Source organism: Mobula hypostoma, chromosome 1, assembly GCF_963921235.1.
Source record: "Mobula hypostoma chromosome 1, sMobHyp1.1, whole genome shotgun sequence".
In the NCBI taxonomy this organism is placed as follows: domain Eukaryota; kingdom Metazoa; phylum Chordata; class Chondrichthyes; order Myliobatiformes; family Myliobatidae; genus Mobula; species Mobula hypostoma.
This window is the reverse complement of record NC_086097.1, coordinates 83,103,768-83,122,972: the sequence shown is the minus strand read 5'-3', so window position 1 is coordinate 83,122,972 and position 19,205 is coordinate 83,103,768.

The window sequence follows — 19,205 nt, the reverse complement described above, 5'->3', positions numbered from 1 at the left end:
ATTTAAAAATCATGCACTTAATGTACACATTTTCATTTGATACCTAAAGATCAAATGTTTGAACATTTGTCTACATTTTTTATAAAACAATTCTTGCTCAATATGATCTTTGGTAGCGGAGAATGTGTTTTCATTTCCAAGGTCAATGTCAGCAAAGCCATGCACAAATTAGACTTGATCAATCTTCTTCCTGGAAGACCTCCTGACCTTTCATCCTCAATAAAAATATCAATATGTCCCACAACAGCCAATCAAAGCAAGCTTGCATGAGGGCAAACTGACTCCATTTTCATGCTATTGCTAACAGAAATTGTACTGAGATCTTTGAGACAAAACAAAGGGGTTACTCAGTTCCCACTTTGCACTGGATTTAAATTCAAGTACAACTAGTTACAGTTGGTGATTAAAAATATTGAAGCGCCTTGTTGTATACAAATGCAATTCTGACTTGCCACAAAGTAACGATTGCGGATGGACTGTACTATGTTCATTCAAAAACATGAATCCAATAGTTTGTGTTGTGCTGCAGATGACCAATGCCTGCAGTTTGCCTCCATACTGGTTCTGTGGTGGCACTTACCTTCTGTGGCCATTTGGCTCCCAATCTCCTTGTGGTTTTGCTGGTGCGGGCATCCTGTGATGTGGAGCAGTCTGTGAGTGGCGAACAGGTCTCAGAGAGGATATCCTGAGGCTCTGTTCACCTGCGACCCTGACAATGTTCTGTACTGTTGGAGTCCTGTTCAACTCTCTATAAACGTTAATAGAGAAGCAAATAATATCTAATTAAAATAATAAGAAGTTAGAAACAAATCACTAAAGATAAATCAAACTTCTGTAAAGTGATTAAACATCAAATTAAGTTTTGGTAGAGAATCGTATAAGCTCGCCCTTCACATATCTTTTTAAAAATGGTTGGTAGCTCCACTTAAATATGTGGTGGTACATTACTCAATAGAACATAGCACATAGCACACGGTACAGCACAGGAAAAGGCCTTTGGCTCATAATGTTGTGCTGAGCCAACTAAAATGTAAATTATGAACACCGAAAAAGGAATCCCTCCTACTTATATAATGTCCACATCCCTCCATCTTCCTCACATTCATGTGCCTATCTAAACGACTCATAAACACCTCTAATGTATTTGCCTCTACCACCATACCAGGCAGCACATTCCAGGCATCTGCTGCTCTCGAGTCAAAAGGTTCCCCCTCACATCCCCTTTGAACGTACCCCCTCTCAACTTCAATGTTTGTCCGCTGGTATTAGACATTTCTACCCTGGGAAACAGATACCCCCTGTCTACTCTCTCTATGCCTCCCATATTCTTATGAGCCTCTATCAGGTCTCCCCTCCCATGCCGATGGATGAGAGGTGTTACAATCCCAGGACTCAGTGGTGGCTGATTGAAAGGTCAAATCAGATTGCCAGTGCTCTTCAGTACTTGCGTGAGTGATAGGTACAAAATTCTTGATAAAGCTGATCAGTAAGGACAGAGTCAATCTTCCCTTTATTGGTATCAAACTGGCAGCAACATAGCAGGTCAACAACTTTCTAACCCATACATCTTTGGAACGTTGGCGGGGGGGGGGGGGAGCACGGTGTGGTTGAAACTGGAGCACCCAGAAGAAACCCACACAACCACGGGCACAATGCACAAATTCCTTACAGACAGTGGCAGGCATTGAACCCTGACCCCTGGCACTGTAAAGTGCTCATCCTAACTGTTACACTACCATAAATAGTGGCAACTACACTTCACTGTACTAAACATCTGCACTGGATTTCTGTTTTAAAAAGCATGTGCAGGAAGGCAGATGAACAAGATGAATAACCTTCCAGTTAGCCCGGAGAGGTAGCAAAATGGGTTGTGTCTGTTATTGTGGAACAGAAGATGGACTCAGGTGAGTCACTGAGGACACTGACTGACTAGCCCTTATTTCCTCTCCAGTGTGCTGCTGGCCCACTTTTCACTCAGATGTGAGCCAGCAAGGAAGTATTTCAAGTGTGAAGTTCCACGAAGACACCGTATTTTCTGAAAATGCTTGAGGCAGAGTGACTTACCATTACCTATGCAGTAAAAACAAATGTTGTGCTGTTGACCCTTGCTATTCTCATGCCTTGGTGAGAAGATGCCCTCTTGGCCTCAAGTGATTGGCCATTATAGATTGCAAGATCCTGAACCCACACCGGGTTAACCCATAGTGTCTTTATTTCCATCTGGTGATGTAATTGTCCCATATATTTTTTTACATTGTCTTCATGCTTTATATGATTGCAAATCTAGAACGATGCAACATAAACTTTTAACTACTTCCTTAAATGCTGGCAAAGGTAAACCTACTCTGACTTTAAAAAAGAGTTTTAATGCATTGCATTGTTATAAATCTCCTGCATGGGCAACATTCCATTCAAAATACTCAACACCACAGTTCAATAATGTTCAACACTATTGCATTGACATCATAGAACCTCTTTATTAAAAGAAATACTTACATTGCAACTCAGCTGCCAAGAAAGTTGTATTTTGTTGTCTATCCTTGCTTATTTTTTTAATCCTGAACATCTTACTCAAATACTCTGATACTATTTAGCTTTTCCTACCAACATGATCTCTTCAGTAAATAGTTACTAATACTGAAAAAATGAGGAATGAATTACCTCATTAAAAAAGCTGCTCCAGATGACTTCATCAAAATTCAAAATCAATACACAATGTTTATTTGACTAGCTAACAAAACCTTAAGGTAAACAGCAATTATTTCATCCCAGTAAAAAAAAGACTAGATCTGCAGTGAGAGTATTTCTCAATAAACACAACTTTCTTTGAGGTGGTAACAGAATTGACCCAAGGCATCAAATAAAATTTGATGTCACACCACAGATGATCAAAAGTTGAGGGAGATTTTAATGTGCGTCCTTACAGGAGAAAAGAATTGGAAGGAGTCAGAGTTATAACGAATGAATTCTGCACCTTGAGACTGGCAGCTTAAGACCCCAATGGTAGAATTCTGAAATATAGATAATTACAAGGGGAACTGGAAGAGAAAGAACAGTCGAGGGCTGGAGGTGGTGAGGGATGAAAAGTTATGGGGCAGATTTGGAAGCAAGGATTTTAGAACATAAATTCAAAGGACCATAAATGTATCAGCCTCTGATAAAATGCACAGGGAACCTGAGCCAAATTGTCAGGTTCTTAGTCGTGGTTCTAGGAACACAACTGTTTTATTACTAGACTCTTGTTATCTATCAAAGTAGCATATTGTTGATGGTGTATGATGCACACACACACACAGAACTGTAAACATTTCCAAAGCTGTATAAAAAGCTAAGTGCATACAATTACAGTTCTAGACTGAGGGACACAGACAATTTATCTTTTATTTTGGAATCAAATTTATGAGTAATCTGGTATGGAGAAGTATTGAGCACTAATCCACAAAGTGTATCAGTATCAGAATCAAGTTTAATATTACTGGCATAGGTCATGAAATTTGTTAACCCTATGGCAGCAGTACAATTAAATACATGATAGGTAGATGTATAGAAAAAAATCTGAATTGCAGTAAGTATATATATGTCCATTAAATAGTTAGGTGCAAAAACACCAGAAATAATAAAGTAGTGAAGTAGTGTTCATTGGTTCAATGTCCATTTAGAAATTGGATGGCAGAAGGGGAGAAGTTGTTCCTGAATCGCTGAGTGTGTGTCATCAGGCTCCTGCACCTCCTTCCCAGTGGGAACAATGAGAAGACTGCATGCCCTGGGTGGTGGGGGTACGAAATGATGGATGCTGCCTTCCTAAGGTACCGCTCCTTGAAGATGTCTTGGGTACTACGAAGACATACCAAGTTCCAAGTTCCTGGGTGTCCGTATCTCTGAGGATTTAACCTGGTCCCAACATATTGATGCAGCTATAAAGAAGGCAAGACAGCAGCTATATTTCATCAGGAGATTTGGTTTGTCACCTAATGCACTCAGAAACTTCTACAGATGTACCATGTAGAGCATTCTGACAGGCTGCGTCACCGTCAGGTATGGGGAAAGGGAGATGTGGCCACGGGATCGAATGAAGCTATGGAAAGTTGGAAAATTCGTCAGCTCCATCATGGGTACTACCCTCTGTCGTATCCACGACATCTTCAAGGAGCAGTGCCTCAGAAAGTCAGCTTCCATTATTAAGGACCACCATCACCCAGGATCTGCCTTCTTCTTATTGTTACCATGTGGAAGAGGTACAGAAATCTGAAGACACACATTTTGTGATTCATGAACAGCTTCTTCCCACCGACATCCAATTTCTAAATGGACGTTGAACCCATGAACACTATCTCACTTGGTTTGTTATTTCATTTTTTGCACAATTATTCTTAATTTAACAATTTTATATATATACACAGCATATTCTTTTGCACTACTATATATACACATACTGTAGTTCATTTATATTATTTATTTTTCTATATTTATCATTTTTAAAAAGAACAATGTGGTTTTGTGAAAGACAAAGGTACAAGAAACACAATATTGATGTTAAGGATATTATCAGAACAAGCTATTCAAGTGCACAAAGATTTGTTTGTTTTATCGACTACACAAAAGCATTTGATAAAGTGAAGCACAATAAGTTATTTGAAATATTACAGGAAACTCTAGATCTAGATTCGAAAGACCTCCGCCTAATCAGAAATCTGTACTGGGAGCAAACTGCAGCTGTAAGAATAGATGGCGAAGTGAGTCAGTTTACGAAAATCAAGAGAGGCATTAGACAAGGGTATGTTTTCTCCCCTGATTTATTTAATGTGTACAGTGAAACAATATTACAAAAAATAAGAGACGTCTTGGGAATCAAAGTTGGTGGTGAAAACATCAATAATTTCAGATATGCAGATGACACTATGTTAATCGCAAGTACGGAGGAAGAACTACAAAACTTAATTGATATAATTGTTGTAGAAAGTGCAAAAAAGCAGAATGTATGGTGATATCAAAAAAGAAGGAGAATCCTATCTGCAGGCTGAGAATAAATGGAGAAGACATAAAACAAGTACAGAACTTTTGCTACTTAGGAAGCTGGGTGACATCAGATGGCAGGTGCGACTTGGACATCAAAAGAAGAATAGGGATGGCTAAAGACACCTTTATGAGAATGAAGAGTACACTGACCAACACTAAACTAGGCATGACAACCTGCCTCAGAGTACTGAAATGTTACATTTATCCAGTTATGTTATATGGCTCAGAATGTTGGACAATATCTAGTAACATGAGAAAACGAATTGTAGCAGCAGGGATGTGGAAGGAAGCCACATGTGCTTGACCTTCTCTCTTTTTTGCTACCTCCGAGGGACCACCCTGCCGTTGGTGAGTTGTGTATTGAATAGGGTTAGGGGTATGGGTATTGCCCCTGGTATCATAACAGCCCGCACAGAGTCAAGGGTGTCGGGTATCATATTGACTTTTCCCTTGGCTGTGTGTGTGTGTGTGTGTGTGTGTGTGTGTGTATGTGCGTGTACTTTGTTCCCAGGTCATTTTATTAATTGTCCGTGTGTGTCTTATTGCTGATCCGACTGCTGTAAATTGTGTGCATGTGCGTGTTGCTTCTGTTGCCATTTTCCCACATTTGCCTTCTGTAAATATAATCCTTTACTACCAAGACTGTGTCCAGAGTCCTCGCCTTTAAGACCTATTGAATCTGTTTCCTCACTTACAACAAATACCCATGATGGAACTGACTAATTTTACAATCTTCTGCACTTACTTCGATCTTGTGCATTAGCCACCCCCCACCCCATACCAGACAGTAATGCAGTTAGTCAGAATGCCGTCCAGGGTACATTTGTAAAAGTTTTTGATGTTTTAGTTGACAAACCAAATCTACACAAACTACTAATGAGATATAGCCGCTGTCTTGCCCTTTTACAGCTGCATCAGTATGTTGCATTTAGTTTAGGTCCTCAGAGATCTTGACACCCAGGAACTTGAAATTGCTCACTCTCGCCACTTCTGATCCCTCTATGAGGATTGGTTTGTGTTCCCTCTTCTTATCCTTTCTAAAGTCCACAATCAGCTCTTTGGTCTTACTGATGTTGAGTGCAGTGTTGTTGCTGTAACACCACTCAACTAGCTGGTATTTCTCTCTCCTGTATGTCCTCTCATCTCCATATAAGATTCTACCAACAATGGTTGTATCATCAGCAAATTTATAGATGGCATTTGCATTATGCCTAGCCACACAGTCATGGATACAGTGAGTAGAGCAGTGGCTAAGCACCATCCCTGAGGTACACCAGTGTTGATTGTCAGTGAGGTGATGTTATTTCTGATCTGCACAGATTGTGGTTTTCTGGTTAGAAAGTCGAGGATCCAGTTGCAGAGGGAGGTACAGAGGCTCATGTTCTGTAGCGTTTCCATTAGAATGATGGAATGATGGTGTTATATGCTGAGCTAAGGTTAATAAACAGCATCCTGACATAGGTATTTGCATTGTCCAGGAATGCTATTGAGATCGCATCTGCAGTAGACCTATTGTGGCAACAGGCGAATTGCAGTGGATCCAAGTCCTTCCAGAGACAGGAGTTCATTCTTGCCATGACCAACTTCACAAAGCATTTCTTCACCGTAGATGTGAGTGCTACTGGACGATAGTCATTAAGGCAGCTCACACTGCTCTTCTGAAAGGAATCCTACCCACAGTATATGTCTCAAATTACAGATGATTTGGAAAATTTGTTAAGACATGGCTCAGACTCAGTTATTTTCTCTTTGCTTTGTAGGGATGGTTTTGGGGACAGAGAGGGAATTAGGGGTCAGGTTAGGGTTAAGGGTGTGGCTGAGGGGGAATTAAGGATCAGACCGGAGTCCAGTTCACAGCACTCTTGTGGTCGAAGACTAGTGAGCACTTTGGATGGAGGTCGAGTCAGCAAGCGCTGTGGACAAAGCCCAGTGATCCCTGCAGCGAATGACCGAGGTAGGGGGCCCCATGGACAAGGGCTGGTGACCTTCAGGAGAGGGGCTTGTTTTACCATTGTGGTTTTTGTTTCGTTGCTGTTGCTTGCATTGTTCACCAAACATCATGGGTGTGCTATGTTGGTGCTGGAAGGTGTGCAACACATGTGGGCTGCACCCAGCACATCCTTTGGTTGTGTTTAAAAATGTAAACATGAGGAATTCTGCAGATGCTGGAAATTCAAGCAACACACATCAAAGTTGCTGGAGAACGCAGCAGGCCAGGCAGCATCTCTAGGAAGAGGTGCAGTCGATGTTTCGGGCCGAGACCCTTCATCAGGATTAACTGAAAGAAGAGTTAGTAAGAGATTTGAAAGTGGGAGGGGGAGGGGGAGATCCGAAATGTTAGGAGAAGACAGGAGGGGGAGGGATGGAGCCAAGAGCTGGACAGGTGATTGGCAAAAGGGATATGAGAGGGTCATGGGACAGGAGGCCCAGGGAGAAGGAAAAGGGGGTGGGGGGAATGCCCCTTCTCCCCCTCGTACCCCATCGGTTACTTATTTATATACACACATTCTTTCTCTCTCTCTCTCTCTCCTTTTTCTCCCTCTGTCCCTCTGACTATACCCCTTGCCCATCCTCTGGGTTTCCCCCCCTCCCCCTTTTCCTTCTCCCTGGGCCTCCTGTCCCATGATCCTCTCATATCCCTTTTGCCAATCACCTGTCCATCTCTTGGCTTCATCCCTCCCCCTCCTGTCTTCTCCTATCATTTTGGATCTCCCCCTCCCCCTCCCACTTTCAAATCTCTTACTCACTCTTCCTTCAGTTAGTCCTGACGAAGGGTCTTGGCCTGAAATGTCGACTGTACCTCTTCCTAGAGATGCTGCCTGGCCTGCTGCGTTCACCAGCAACTTTGATGTGTGTTGTTTTGGTTGTGTTGGTTGTTAACACAAACAATGCCTTTCACTGTATGCTTTGATGTACATGCGATAAATAAATGAATCTTAGCCTTAACCTTTTTGGTTTATCTATTCTATGGTTTCACCATTGTAGACCTGCGTTGAGGGTAATGGTTACCTGGTTGGACAGCATCCTGCAGAGAAAGTAATACTAGTCCGTGCCTTAATGCTGCTTCTATATCTATTGTATTTTTGATTTCAGTTCCCTTTAAAAGTCAAACATTAAGGAGAGAATTTGAATGAAAACTCATTGATCATTATTCCTTGCAACAATCAGATTTTGGGAGGAGCTGATGGCAGTATGAGAAACTAATAAAAGACAAAATAGTGTAAGTGCTAACCACATTCAAAGCAGACTAACTTCCATTGCATTTACTTTCAATCAATACCACCCCACACTTTCCAATGAGCGTGCTTCATTTGGACCTGAAATAATGAAAGCATTCTTCAGCTGTATTCTTGCAACATTTTGTGCATAACTTTGAATAGGAAAATTCAATCATTTTGGAGATTAACAATGAGGAACTTGCTAAAAAATGGAGGCAGATGAATAGCGCACACTGCAATTAATTTGCAAATGGGCTAGCCCTTTTAGAGGATTAATTTGCGAGTGTTGAAACAGCATTGTATGGCATGAATGCTAAACAAAGGCAGCATCTAGGCATTCCTGGCAGAAGCTTGCTCTCAGCTAGGAGTGAAATTATCATGTCTTTTCCGCTTATACTTTGGGGAAGCCTGCAATACAGGCAAATATGAAAGCAGGCAGATATGTTATCTGCATTGGCTTCTGGGGGTGTCAAAAAAGTAGATGAAATTTTCTTTCATTGAGTATAGAGCTTGGATGATCTCCTTAAGGCAGTTGAGATTTGATAGAGATGAGCTTTTATGGCCTGGAATGATCCTGAAGCTGGGAAGCAGAGAGTGGCGGAGATTTTGACATGAAGCGTGAAGGCAGTTTTTGGCATGTGCAGGAAGCTGTAAAGGTCGCATGAGGTTGCTTATCTCAACGAACTGTGGTCAACAAAGACATTGCTTCACAGAGAAGCCTTGAAAATAACATGGGTCTCTGAAAATCCTTGGAAAACTAGTCAGATAATCATTCTTCATAACTAAAATTCTCCAGCCCTAGCAATATCCTATTAAATCCCTCTCTCCTTCCCTGAGGCCCTTGACCTGCTCATTATCAGAACAGACTTTGCGAAAGCTAGGGCACAAATGGATTTGTTGAAGTGTGCAGGAGAAAGAATAAATTTAAAAAAAGAAGTTATTGTGGTGCATTCTGCTTCATCAAATTCTACTCTTTTATGGAATAGGCAGATCTGCAAAAGCGTACACATAAGCTTCAGCTGTATGCAAGCATTCTTTTATCAATACACAAAAAGATAAAAGCCCATGATTACTATTTACTTCTGGCAGGACTATAATGAATTCAGTTAAACAGCTTCGCAAATGCAACTGTATTTCCATTTCTCCTATTGTTTACAAAAGAAAAGAATCTTTGCTTTAATTGAAAGCATATTTTCACTGCCGGCTGTTTGTAATGGCTGGTTACACTAAGCATTCTTAGATTATGACATCAAGCACTAATTTCCTGCTCATCCAAGTCAATGATATGTTAGAATGCAATCTGTTCCATTTCATTTATTCTTTCTGAATCCTCTGGTCTCACTTTTTGGTATTCAATTCATAGTTCTGCTCCTATTTGTTCAACAGCAGTAGCTATATCGAGAACAATAATTTCCTTTCCCATTCTGCGCTGTTACTTCTAAAGTCCACAGACCTATTCCTTCTCATCACCACGTGTATACTCTCCCTTGGTAATATTACCTCATAAGGTGAGATTCTGCATGCTTACTATTTATTCCTAATCTATAATGACCTCTGTACTCATGAGTTATCATCATTGTTGGGTCAAAATATCTTTCAAAGTGAAAACAGTGCTGGCAGTAATGGAACACATATAAAAGTTGCTGGTGAATGCAGCAGGCCAGGTAGCATCTATAGGAAGAAGTACGGTCGACGTTTTGGGCCGAGACCCTTCGTCAAGATCTCCAGCATCTGCAGATTTCCTCGTGCTGGCAATAATGCAGTGGATAGCACAACTCTTTCCGGACCTGTGACTTGGGATCATTTCCCACCGCTGCCTGAAAGGAGTTCGCCCCGTGACAGCGTGGGATTCCCCCAGGGGGCTCTGGTTTCCTCCCACAGTCCAAAGGCGTACTGGTTGGTAGGTTCATTGGTCATTGTAAGTTGTCCTGTGATTAGGAGCGGCGTAAATCGGGGATTGCTGAGTGGTGCAGCTCAAAGGGCTGAAAGGGTCCGTTCCATGCTGTATCTCAAAAACAAAATTCTCAGTTTTTGCTATAAACTGCTAATTGGGGAGTGGGTATGACTGAAAGGATTCGATCAGCCCATGATTGAATGGCGGTGCAGACTCGATAGGCCGAATGGCCTACTCCTGTTCCTATATCTTAAGGTCTTATGGTCTTCTGGTCTTATTCAGGCTGAACCTGACCCCTTGCAAAAGCTGACCATACTCACCGGCTGCTTTAGACTTAGCTCACCAAGGACATTCATGTCCACTTGCACCATGCATTCATGATACTGTTAGCATAATGCTTTACAGCGCCAGCGACCTGGTTTCAAAAGGAGTTTGAAGGTTCTCTCCGTGTCCGCACAGGTCCCCTCTGGGTGTTCCAGTTTTCTTCCACATCCCAAAGACGTATAGGTTCGTAGGTCAACTGGTCACATGGGTGTAATTGTGTGGCACAGGCTCGTTGGGCCAGAAGGGCCTGTTACCATGCTGATTCTCTAAATAAATGAAATAATTTCACCATCAATGAAACCTTACCATGCTTTTGTTACTCTTTTATATGGTTCCTGCCATGTACTTCTCAGTTACCTCAGTTTCTTTGTTTAGTTACTGGATCTGCAACCTCTCAATACTCTCTATTTATTTAAAATTCAACCTCTGATTTCCTTTCCTTTCGCTGCTCCAGACTCCCAATACATTTTCTTTCTGAGCTTCACTTGCTTCTCATATCCCAGTGAATTCACTGTCCTTGCTGATGAATGAATCAATGGCTTCACCACCCAACCCCCACCCCGTTAACACTTCCAGCACCATATTCTTTCCAGGTCCCTCAGTCCTCTCTCTCCAGCCTTAACCATTTCCTGCTCTCATGCCACTCCATCAGCGTGAGCAGTTGCTATCCTTTCTTTTGAATTCCTCTCCATTTTTGAATGCACACCAGGAACAACAGCGCTGCTGTTCCTCAATAGTGATGTGGTACGATCTTTTGCCTCCAGGATCTTCAGGGTGTATCTCTCAGTGGTGGAATGTTATTGGGCCATCTGTACCACAGTACGTGATGTCCTCCAGATGTAACTCCCACTAAATAGCCGGGCAAACGCAGCAATGCTGCTGGTTGTAAGATGATCATGGCAATCTTGCCAGCTTGGAGCTCAGACATTTATAACGTAGAGCCGTACAACCCTTTGGCCCATCACGCCCAGGCTGAACACCAATATCAACTTTTGTTCCAATAGACTTTCAAGGCTTGGTAATCCAAGTGCTCTCCTAGATATTCCTTACCTGGTGTAAGATTATTGTTCTCCGCCAACATCATGGCACAGTTTGCTACTCATTGTTCCTAAAGCACTGCATTCAGGCAGAGCCAACTGCACTTTGTTCACACTTTTCAGAAAGCTGCAGCCAGAGTGATGATGTGGCCCTGCAGGCACCTGCACCTCAGGGGGCCCTTAATCACACGTGCTCACCTTCTGGGTGCCACATGTCCCCTCGGGGATCAACTGCGACCAATCACCATGCAGCATGTGAGTGGCGAGGGTGGTGACCTGGCCGCAATCCTGATGTGGGCATCTGGGTTTGGACTGAACCGCACAGCAGCCTCTGGCCAATGTACCTTCAGTTATCTGCTGACAGCCTGCTTCTTGAATGTGGTATGCAACCTCTCCACAGAAGCTGTGCACACAATGGGATGCTGTGTTGTCACAAACATTGCGGCAGAGCAAGGGGTTGAAACGCAGCCACAACGATTCCTGTTCGGACCACTTTGGAGAAGCCTTCCTACTCATTAAAGAGGGGCTCCAGGTTTGTGGTGTAAGCTGTGTAGCCATAACATCACATGATGCAGCTGTTGAGTAGGAGAGGGTGGGGGAAAGTGGAAGAAGAGAAGGTAGGAGGGGAAGGCAAAGAAGTAAATCATAGTTTCTTTCAACCTGAGCTGCTCATAGCCAACACACTGCTGTGCCACAAACAAAACATTCTGTCTAAGGACTTTGTTACCAATAGCTGATCTCCTTGGTGCAACTTGAAGAATGTTTAAAATACACTATTTATAAAGGGAATCTTCTTATTCACTTGGAGAATGAACTAGGTGTTGGCTTAGTTTGAATTATTTTCTGAAGTCTACAGTAATAGGTTTCACATTGTGTTTTGTTTCAGTGATCTCGAATGTAGAGTTCAAAGCCAGCAGATCTTCGACTTATCTTAAAGGTGGGCCTGGCCCTGACTTTGGACTCTGCACTTTTTCCAGCTGACTTTTTACAATCCTCCCTTCCCACACACACACAAAAAAGGAGTAGAAGTAAGGCAAGCAACAGGAATTCTGCAGATGCTGGAAATTCAAGCAACACACATCAAAGTTGCTGGTGAACGCAGCAGGCCAGGCAGCATCTCCAGGAAGAGGTACAGTCGACGTTTCAGGCCGAGACCCTTCATCAGTTTCAGTTAGCTCTCAAACTTGGCCTGATTTTCCACCTTAAGCATCATTTTTCTGCCTTATACCCCTATTGCTTGATTTGTCTGATGTCCAGAAATCCTTTGATCTCAGTTTTAAAGAGATTCAGTGACTGAGCCTCCACAGCCATCCAGATTTCCAACTTCTCAATTCAGTTCAAAATAACCCCCCCCCCCCCTTTAATTTAAGACTGCGACTCCAATTTCTAAAATCTTCAACCAGGGGAAATATTATTCATGTATTTACCCAGTTGAATTCTCTAAGATTTTTTTTAACATTTCATCACATAACATCTTCTATGCACATTCTTCTGGAGTCTGAAGAATTGAGACTCGGATACAGGAGCTTAATAGTGGAGGTGACCTAACTCAAGAACACTTTCTTCCCTAGTGCTGTCAGAATTCTGAACCAATCTCCTCCTTTATATCCACTTCCCAGAGATGCTGCCATATCCTCAAACCTTTATTTTACCTCACTTGTTACTGTAACCTTGGCTCTTCTTCTTGCACTACCTGCTATAATTTCCACCATTCCACTTTTTTGTGTGCATCACTATATTTATTATTGTACTTATTATTACCATGTATCCTGTTTATTCTTTGAGTCGGTGTATACATGAGCAGGAATCGCCTTACACCCTGCTGTATATCACCATAAAGCAATCTGAATCTGATCTCCTCAAATGACAGACTTGCCATCCCAGGAACTAGTCAGATGCACTCTCTTTTTCAGGTAAGGAGATCAAAATTATACACCGTACTCTAGATGTGATCACATCAAGGCTTGGTGTTATTGTGCAAGGCTGCTTAGTCTTCTCCTCCAAGAGGACCAAGAGGACCATAACCTTGGCGTAGAGTTTAGAGGCTTGTGTGCCTCGATGACACAGAGAGCTATTTTGGCTGGAGTCAGAGCCTTGTGCCTTGGCTCTTGGTAGGATCACCCATGCCAAACAAGTCAAAGGGTAGAGGCCAGACTAAGAGTGGTCCACCAGTCTTCCAGGTTCGGGGGTTCAGCCCAGGTCTAACAGCCCTGACTCGTAAAATAAAATTGTTATAGGAGCAGCATTGAAAAATCCTTCTACATCTGTGTGTGACTATGTGGACAGGCAGAGATGGGGGCCTTCATTGCTGCGCTAAACATCAACAGCATATCAGGCAGTAAGTAAGTAAAATACCTTAGTCTTCTGTTCAGATCCTTCAGCAATTTCAGCTGCATTCCTTGTTCCCTACCGCACGTTAGCTTTCAGTACCTGTGTACAAGGAGATTAGGTCCCTGGTGCATCAATATTTCCAATCTCTTACCATTCAATTTTTTTTCTCTACCAAAGTGGACAACCTCTTATTTTTCCACATTCTATTCCTTCACAGTATAGCAGATAGTGGAGCTGTCCCTGACTAGTTCACTCCTGACCAACAGTGGTTTTGGTGTGGAGCTCGCACATTCACCTGTGACCCTAGGGTTTCTTCTGGGTGCTGTGGTTTTCTCCCACATAGAAACCCATGCTGGCTGTTGGGTGACTAGGGTATTGCAGATGCACTGAGTGCCTATGTATGAGGTAGAATCTGGGAGGATTTGATGGCAATGTGGGAGAACAAAAAGGATTAGTGTAGGAATACTGCAAATGTACAATATGTTTGATGGTTAGCACGGGCAGACTTAGTGAATTGAATGGATTATTTCTTTGCTGTAAAATGCTATAATATCAGCTAAGTTGTTGCTCACTCATCTGGCTTGTCATATATCCCTTTGTTGTTTGAAGGAACAACACCTTATATTCCGTCTGGGTAGCCTCCAACCTGATGGCATGAACATTGACTTCTCTAACTTCCGCTAATGCCCCACCTCCCCCTCGTATCCCATCCGTTATTTATTTATATACACACATTCTTTCTCTCTCTCTCCTTTTTCTCCCTCTGTCCCTCTGACTATACCCCTTGCCCATCCTCTGTTCCCCCGCCCCCTTTTCTTTCTTTCTTCCCGGGCCTCCTGTCCCATGGTCCTCTCATATCCCCTTTGCCAATCAACTGTCCAGCTCTTGGCTCCATCCCTCCCCCTCCTGTCTTCTCCTATCATTTTGGATCTCTCCCTCCCCCTCCGACTTTCAAATCTCTTACTAACTCTTCCTTCAGTTAGTCCTGATGAAGGGTCTCGGCCTGAAACGTCAACTGTACCTCTTCCTAGAGATGCTGCCTGGTCTGCTGCGTTCACTATCAACTTTTATGTGTGTCCCTTTGAGACTTCTTTGCACCCTAATCACTCCTCATATTCCAGCACTTTGGTGATATTTGGGGAACCAGGTCAAAATTAGGAGAGCTGGCCACAAAATCATGCAATCACTGCATTCACTTGATCATCGATTCTCTGAATCCTACCTTACAAAGCCAGGGCCCAGACACCTCCATCACATTCCCTGGACATGTCCTGTCACAGAAGCAGGGCCATACTACCAGAGGTATGTGGGTGAGTAGGTAGGTATGTAGGAAGGCATAGAGATGCATAGGTAGGTATATAGGCAGAGGTATGTGGGTGAGTAGGTAGGTATGTAGGAAGGCATAGAGATGCATAGGTAGGTATATAGGCAGAGGTATGTGGGTGAGTAGGTAGGTATGTAGGAAGGCATAGAGATGCATAGGTAGATATATAAGCAGGAGGGAGCAGTTCTTCGAACCCTTGAGACTGACTTCACACTCCGTGAAGTTGTGTGGAGTTCCGTCAAGCACAGACAAGAAAACCTCCAGTTGCTCCCTACCACCCACTCTCAGCTGACGAAACATTCCTGCTCCACGTTGAGGAACACTTGGAAGAAGCGCTGGGAGTAACAAGAGTGCAGACCGTGGCTGGGAGGGGAACACCAGGAGTGGTTTCATTGTACCAACACTGAGAAAGCTAGATGACTCCTGAAAGATAGAGCTGGCAGACTGGGTCTCCAGTGATTGTGACTGATGGACAAACCTATTTGTCTTTAACAGCATTTGCCCATGGTAGGATTGGTGGAGGTGATGACCAAACAGTCCTTGTGGACACAAGTCCTATTTTCACACCACGAACACCTTCCATCGTGTTTAGGGAATGGATGTATGGGATAGACAGAGATCAGATCTGATAGCTCCAGAATGGATATCCGTGGTGCTGTAGACCACCAGCAGTAGTGGAGACGTTCGTCACCACAATCTGTGACCTTACATCCTGGTATACCCCTCACCCTACTATAATCAAAACAGGAATCTCGCCCTTATCTTACGAGGAGTACGGAAAAGTTTGAGAGGATAAGAAGGAAGCATATGTAAAAATAAGGTGCTGGTCTAGTGTAGGCCCAACACTGAACTGCGTTTGTGCTAAACAGCAAAGCAGCATTGAACAGACAGAGCTGAGTGAACACACAAATGACAGATCAGATCAAAGATCTGTAGTCCTACCATCTTTACACATGAATGGCTGTGGCCTTTTAAAGAGGAGAAGGAGACTCTGAGGAAATCCTCACCTTCAGCAGTGACAGACCCAGCATGTGAATGCCAAAGACAAGGCAGAAGTAATTGCACGCTTGTTCAGCAAATATGCTGAGTGGATGATTCAATTTAGCTGCCCCCCGAGACCCCTATCATCACAGAAGCCAGTCTGCAGCTAATTCAATTCACTTCACATGCCATAAAATGGCTGAGAGCTCTGAATCCAGCAAAGGCTGTGGGACAGGTCCTCATCCCAGCTGTAGTATTGAAGACCTGCGCCTGCAGAACCATCTGCAGCTGCAGCCAAGCTGTTCCAGTACAGTTACCATACTGGCATCCATCCATTGATGTTCACAGGAATACGGGGCAAATATAATTCAGCTAAATACCAGCCAGTCCTTCTATTTTCAATGACCAGCAGAGAGGTAGCAGGTGTTGTTGAAAATGCCCATAAATTGCTATCTTCTTGCTGAAGCCCATTATGCTGTTTTTCCAGGAGCACTCTATTCCAGACGTCATCAGAGCCTTGGTCCAAAACATGAAACGGACAGCTGACTACCTGAGGTGGGGTGAGACTACCGCAACAGTCCCACATTGATTACGACAGTTCAGGAAGGTGGCTTATACACGGCCTTTTCAAGACCAGTCAGGGATGGCCAATAAATGCTGGCATTTACAGGAATGTCCAGATCTTGCAAACTGAATAAGTACATTTATTTACTCACATTGTTCCAGGAAGTTTTTGGTTGTGTCTCAACAAAACAGACTAATCTGTAAGCTTGCATCTCTCCTTGTGTTACCTTGAAATAATAGTCAATTTCTTCTTCTTCATGAATCCCAACTATCTTTATGATGAAAGAGGGAACATGGTGGCTGTAGGTGGTAATGTTTACAAGAACTCTCACTTTATTTTTGCAAACGTCTCGGAGCTGATCATATCATGTGACAGTTGCTTGAAAACTTAGCAACGTGCATGAATTTAAATGCAGTTGCTTTACTTTTACTCTAAATAAAAGTCCATTTCTCATCTGTAATAAATCTCAACTGCTTTCACAATTAAAAAGGAATTGATGCAAGTCTGAGCACGCGTGCCAAGCAGGCTGAACTTGGGTGATAGGAATTTGAGCTCCCTCTGCAGTGTTCAGCTACTGGGTGGTTTCAGCTGGCGGTGTAATGCAGGCTGAGGCATTTACTGTTGAATCTGGAAATGTGCTCATGGTTTTGCACCACTCCTGATAATATACTGGGGAGAATGAACTCAAAACTCTAAGCAAAGACGTAAGCAAATATACTGCTGTACTATTCTGTGCTGTCGGATATTACTTGCAGGCTTTCTGACAAACCTACTAATGCATCAAACATTTCCTATGCCCATCACCTTTCTTCTGTAACTTGTCATATTAAAGAGTTCACTCTGGTCTTTCTACAAGCTCACCTTTTCTCCCTGCTCTAGCTTAGTGATTCACTACAATTAGATTATGCCTTTAGGCTGAGCCCAGTATACAGTTGCAACAAAAAGTTTGTGAACCCTTTGCAATTACCTGTTTTTCTGCATTAATATGGCCTGATCTTCATCTAAGTCTCAATAATAGACAAACACAGTCTGCCTAAACTAATAACACACAAACAATTGTACTTCTCATCAATACTGAGTACACTATTTAAACAATCACAGTCCAGGTTCAAAAAAGTATGTGAACCTCTGGGTAATTCCTTCTATTTGGAGTTAGGTGTTCTAATCAATGAGATGAGGTTGGAGGTGTGGTTTGTAGAGCTGCCCTGCCCTATAAAAAAGACACACAAAGTCAGGTTACTGACAGAAGCTGCTCCTCTCAAGAAAGATCTGTTTATGTGTACCATGCCTCGATCAGAACAACTTTCAGAGGACTGTAGAAGAATTGTAAAGATGCATGAAGCTGGAAAAGACTACAAAAGCATTTCTAAAGACCTGAGTGTTCAACAGTCCACAGTAAGAGAAATTGTCTACAAATGGTGGAAATTCAGTACTGTTATACTCTCCCTAGGAGTGGGCATCCCGCAAAGATCACACCAGGAGCACAACATGCAATGCTGAAGGAGGTAAAAAAGAACCCAAGGGTAACAGCAAAAGACCTGCAGAAACCTCTAGAACTTGTTAAATTCTCTGTTCATATGTCCACTATAAGAAAAATACTGAACAAGAATGGTGTTTGTGGAAAGACACCATGGAGGAAACCACTGCTCTCCAAAAACAAAAATATTGCTACACGTCTCAAGCTTGCAAAAGACCACCTGGATGTTCTACAACACTTCTGGGACAATATTCTGTAGACAGATGAGACAGAAGTTGAACTTTTTGGCAGAAGTGCACACTGTTATGTTTGGAGGAAAAAGGGCATTGCACAAACACCAAAACCTCATCCCAACTATGAAGCATGGTGGGTGGAGCATCATGGTTTGGGATTGCTTTGCTGCCTTAGGGCCAGGACAGCTTACAATCATTGAGGAAACAATAAATTCAAAATTGTATCAAGACCTTCTACAGGAGAATGTCAGGATGGTGGTTCATCATCTGAAGCTTAATAGAAGTGGATGATACAGCAAGACAATGATCCAAAACACAAGAGGAAATCAATATCAGAAGAGTTTACAAGGAAAAGTCAGAGTCCATACCTTAACCCATTTGAGATGCTGTGGCATGACCTGAAGAGGGCTGTTCATGCAAAGTATCCCAGAAATATTGATGAACTGAGACAGATTTGTATGGGGGAATGGTCTAAAATTTCTCCTTGCCATTGTGCAAGTCTGATTAGCAGCAACAGGAAATGTTTGGTGGAGTTTATTGCTGCGAAAGGAGGTTCTACCAGTTATTAAATCTAAGGGTTCACATACTTTTTCAAGCCTGTACTGTGAACGATTAAACAATGTGTTCAATAAAGACATGAAAAGTACAATTGTTTGTGTGTTATTAGTTTAGGCAGATTGTGTTTGCTTATTGAGAAAGTAGAGAGGCATGGGATCCAAGGGCACATTGCTTTATGGATCCAGAAAGGGCTTGTCCACAGAAGGCAAAGAGTGGTTGTAGACAGGTCATATTCTGCATGGAGGTC